The sequence below is a fragment of the Apium graveolens genome, chromosome 2 (genome assembly GCF_009905375.1).
Source record: "Apium graveolens cultivar Ventura chromosome 2, ASM990537v1, whole genome shotgun sequence".
Lineage (NCBI taxonomy): Eukaryota > Viridiplantae > Streptophyta > Magnoliopsida > Apiales > Apiaceae > Apium > Apium graveolens.
Window position 1 is genome coordinate 283973352 of NC_133648.1, and position 5460 is coordinate 283978811.

Sequence of the window (5460 nt, forward strand, 5' to 3'; positions counted from 1 at the left end):
TTGGGTTGATTAGGCGGCGGCGGAGGTAATGCCAACACTCTTGGAATACTAGCTACCATAGTTGGTCCTTTGCAATTTCTGGCGATATGTCTTTTCTTTCCATACTGGAAATAAGTCATTTCCGCTGTTCTACCTGTTGGACATTCGTTAGAATAATGCCCTTTCTGCTTACACCGATAACACGTTACATCCCTTTTTATACATACACAAGTATGCTTTCGATTACATGTTTTGCAGTACGGCACTAAAACTCTGACCATTCCCTGCTGACTGGAGGTTTGGAAACGATTACCTGCTTTCTGTGGACCTTGTCCTATCCTTTTAAAATTCAAATTTGCCCGGGCTTGGAATCCCGGCTTTCTGGCTGGAGCGATCTTGGAAACTTCCCTATCCTTTGTCTTGCTGATATCTTTCACTTTCCCCTTCTACAATCAGAGCTTTCTGAACTACGGCGGTATACGTTGTCAATTCGAAAACTGCAACTTGGCCACGAATCCATGGTCGTAACCCTTCTTGAATCCTTTGAACTAGCTTCTCTTCAGTGTCAACCTGTTCTGGAACAAACCTAGCCAACTCAGTAAATTTGGCTTCATATTCTGCCACAGACATATTTCCCTGCTTCAGTTCTAGAAACTTAATCTACATTTGGTTCTTCACATAGCGAGGAAAATGCTTTTCTAAAAACAACTCTGTAAACCTATCCCACACAATAACATCTTCACCCTCCAAAGCCTTTTTAGATTCCCACCAATAATTCGCCTCTCCTTTCAACAAGTAACTAGCAAAATCAGTCTTCTGGTCCTCACCTATCTTCACTAGTGCAAACGCTTTCTCTATCTCTTTTAACCAGGTGGTAGCTTTAACAGGATCAGTAGACCCTTCAAATTCTGGAGGTTTAACTGACTGAAACTGCTTAAAAGTAACAACAGGTAATACTTGTGGTAATTGAGGCTCAGGACGAGGTGGTTGTTGTAACATTTGTTGTTGTATCTGCTGTTGTTGATGCTGCCTCTGCTGCTGCATCATTACCATCTGTTGTTGCATCAGATGGAACATTTGGTTCATGGTCTTATTAGTCTGGTCTTCAGAATTGCTGTTAGAGGTCTCAGCCCTAGTCTTTCTCTTTGGTGCCATCTTTTTCTGATAATAAAACAGGTGATATTTCTTTAACAGTTTAATAAACAATTGACAACATGTAAGGAAAACGATTTACCCTGTATTAATAACATGATTTATATAAAGAAAATAGTTGCTGAATGTAAAAACTGGAAATGTAAACAATTAAATAAAATGATTGTTTTTTTTTCAACAGGAATTATAATATGAAAAGCTGTAAAACAATAAAGTGAAAGTAAATGTTGTAAAACTGTACAGACTGAAATTTAAATAAAAGGAATTGAAAAAGTTCATCTTATATATATGTGACACCAACTTCAGGTGTAAATGCTTGATACAAAAAAGTCTCGGGCTACTGGTAATCACTACGGCTACAAGTCACACTATCACTATAAGTTAAACTACTACTACAAGTTAAACTACTGATACACGCATACACACTGCTCACTAGATTATACTATGCTGCCTCTATATACACATGTACTCTGGAGTCACTGTCTCAAACTATCACTGCCTCAAAACCCAGGCGGAATACGCCTAAGCTCCTCTTTAAGTGCCTGGACCAAAGTCTGTGCCAAGCGGAATATCCTGTAGAACTCTGGAAAGAAGGTGGTCCATCATGGGTCAAATCATCAAGCTCCCAAGTAGCACTCATCAACACTGACTATAATCGCTGTCTCATATAGTAATCCGGCTATAGGGCCGCTAACGGTCCTCTGTCCCTCTGATCAAACAGATGCATGATCTCTCGATACTGTGCCCGCCAATACTCTACATCATCCCTCATAACTCTATACTCATGGTATGGTACCATATACGTCTGAGCAACCTGACCTACTTACTCATGTGAAGGAACCCTCGGTATACCTGCATCCTGCTGTGGTAAACCTAACTGTAGATCCACATTATGCTCTCCCATCCCCTCGACTGGAATCATATGAACTATGTCCGGCTCTGGGGCATGCACTGGTATAGGAAGTAACAATTGTGGTGGTGGTAACTCCTGCTCCATACCCGGTATAAACTGATGCTCAACTGGTAAAGGAACCATCGGCTCAAGGAACTCAAATGGATCAAACATTTTTATGGGGTCATGAACTATCCCCTGTACTGGTGGTACCGGCTCCTGTGGCAATGGTGGTGGAGGTGGTAGAGGAGGAAACATATACTCAGATGCTGGAGGTATAACTGGTGCTGTTGGCCCAGTGACTGTCCTCTCGAAAGACGTAGAATAACCAGAAGATGCCGTCTGATAATGTACCAAAGAAAAGAAAAGGTCACTAACAATCCTAAGATTTACACTTCCCTATTCTAATCTGACCTAAATCCTAACACTATTCTTCCTAATTTGACTATCCCTATCTTATGTGATCTCCCTATCCTATCTTAATCCTAATGTTCTTGTTTTCAGGGACCAAACCTACAGCTCTGATGCCAAACCTGTTACGCCCTCCAGACCCGGGGTATAAGTCTGGGGGTTACTAGCTAATCACCAAACCTGTACAATCTGATTAACAATTAATAAAGAAATGAAATTAAACCCCTTTAACACTAACCAGGATCTTTTTAGGTTGAAGTATGAAAACAAGAACCACTAACTACTTTTATAACAAACCAACATTCAAAATCTCACAAACTCTCTTTATTACAAACCATTGTCTAATTCATTTTAAACTAAGTTCAACTTTTATTCAAACACGCACACTATCTATCAACACTCCACCTGTTCGGGCAACTCAAAGCTTTCTTCCTGGATTGGGATCAACACCTTGGGTATGAGAGGATCCCGAGGCTTGACCCGCTTCTTTACCACTCGAGTCCTGATGGGTTTCATATTCCTTCTTAACTGAAAATAATAAGGTGAATAACAACAAAAAGGGTGAGCCAAAAATTGCTCAACAAGTCCACAAAATATAAACAGTGTTAAAGCATTTTAAATGAATCCGCCATCCCGGGTATATCTGCAAAGATATAACCCCACGAGAATAGAAAGAAGGTCATTACTGGCGAGTACAAATGAACTAAACTGGACTCAAGTTCGCATCTATATTCTGCTGATAAGTCAGAATATAATACAGATCCATATCTCAATATATAAATCCAGTCGGGTACCCAGGCACTACGGCCCACGTCGAGGCACCAGTCATCCCGGTCCTCAGGATTAAGACATACTCAATCCTAAAATATCATTATCCAGTCCATCACTTAGCAACTGGAATAATCGGTATGCTTTGACATATTCTAATCACCAGAATATATCAATCTCAATGTATCATCAATGGAATATGAATCAAGTATCCAAAGAAACGGAGAAATCAAGAATCGAAATGAAATATGAACAAAGGAATAGCAAGTGTGTATCAGTGATTGAGAACAATAATCAAAAGAGTGCAAATGTGATAAGCATTTGAATTAATATCACTATTCTGAAAGTAGAATAGGGGAAAAACTTGCCTTCTGCGTGACTCACTGCAATTAGATCACTTTCGTCTATCACCTTGGACTAATACCGACTCAACTTGCCTGGCTGGCTTAGCTTCTGTTGGCAAAACAGACTAGTTAAGTCACGTCGTACTTCATTTGTATCTTGAATCGACTTCACACCGTTCCTAACATCTACCCATGCGCTTATGACTGACTCATATATTACTTACCAGCAATTAAGTCTCAATTAACCACGTAATACACATAAGCAGATAGGCACATAATCATTTTTATAGTTAAAATAATTTTTAGAACCAAAATCGACTCGCTGATCGCTCAACTGATCGTTATCTGTCTCTTTTCCCATTTTTCCGGAATTTTTCGGACTCGTCTCGGCACGCATTACGACTGATAATCAAACAAGTAACAAAATCAACTAATTTTTAGAAGAAATTAAGCTTTGATATTATTTTTAATGAAAAGAATTCATTTTTCTGAGTCAAAAGGCTTTCGTTTCACTCGAATCGGACTACAGTTGAATTATTATTAATTAAACACTGATAATTCCATTTATTATTCACTATAAATAATTATTATAAATTTTTATAACTCAAAAATAATTTTTAAATCATTATTTAAGAAAATCAGAATTAAAAAATGATTTTTCTATAATTTTTGGAATTAAAATGAATTTATTATGATTTATTGAAAATTATTTGATTAATTATCAAAGTAATTAATCATTTTTAAATAATTAATAAATAATAAATAAATAATAAATAATTAAGAAAATAATTAAATCTGATTTTTAGAAAATAATTCAGAATTATTTATAATATAAATCAATTAATTAAATAATTAGTTAATCAATTTATAAAATAAATAAATCTGATTTTTAAAATTAATAAAAATAAAATTAAATTCAAAATTCCAGAAACATATGTCAGAAAACCATTCCTGACAAAATCAGATCAAACCCGGGTATTTTACATGGGTTCACGACCCGGATTTTGCCCAGAATCCGGCCACCGGTGCAGAATCCGGTGAGCCATTTTCAGGCCAAAAACGGAACCGTTTGGTTCGTTTTTAAGCTTGAATCAATTCCAAATCACTTCACCAATTTGATTCCGGCCACAACATACCAAAAACATCTCAGAATCTTCATCTCCGGTCAAAATCGAATTCAACTCCGGCCAAAAACCTATCTTTTGATTCTGTAAACCAAACTTAACGTTCTATAGTGCAAATTGAAGCTAAGAATATATACAATCAAAGCCCTAACATTACAAGAACCAAATATTCACAGAAATCATCGAGTTGTGTTTTGAAAATCCGACATAAACCCTAAAAATCGTGAATCACTATCCAGGAATCGTTTGTTCAATGAAACACCATGAATCAACTGTAAATCATCTAACAAAGCTATATCAATCATTAAAACATCATAATAACCCCAGAATCAAAAAGTCCTAATTCGAACATAAACCCTAGAATTTGAAAATCAAAAACTACGAATTAAAACGTGAAATTGATGCTAGAAATAGAAAAACAGATCAAAACCTTCGATTTGGATACTCGAACTGCTTGATTTGGTACAGAAATCAGATCAAAATCAACGATTGAATCCTCAACCCGAATTTGTTCAACCCAACCCGGCTGCAGAGAATTTTGTATATTTTTCTGATTTTTAATTAATAATTATGATTAATTAAATAAAAATTAGGCTATTTATAGTAGTAAAATTAATACTCCTAATTAAAATTAAGGCCCTAATTCTACACTTTTTAAAATTAATAGGCCCCTAATTTTATAATTTTTGAGTATTAAATTTAATTTATAAATATTTTATATATACAATATATATGCCAAAATTTCACCAAAATTGTGAATAATGCAAAAATGCAAAGAAATAATATAAAT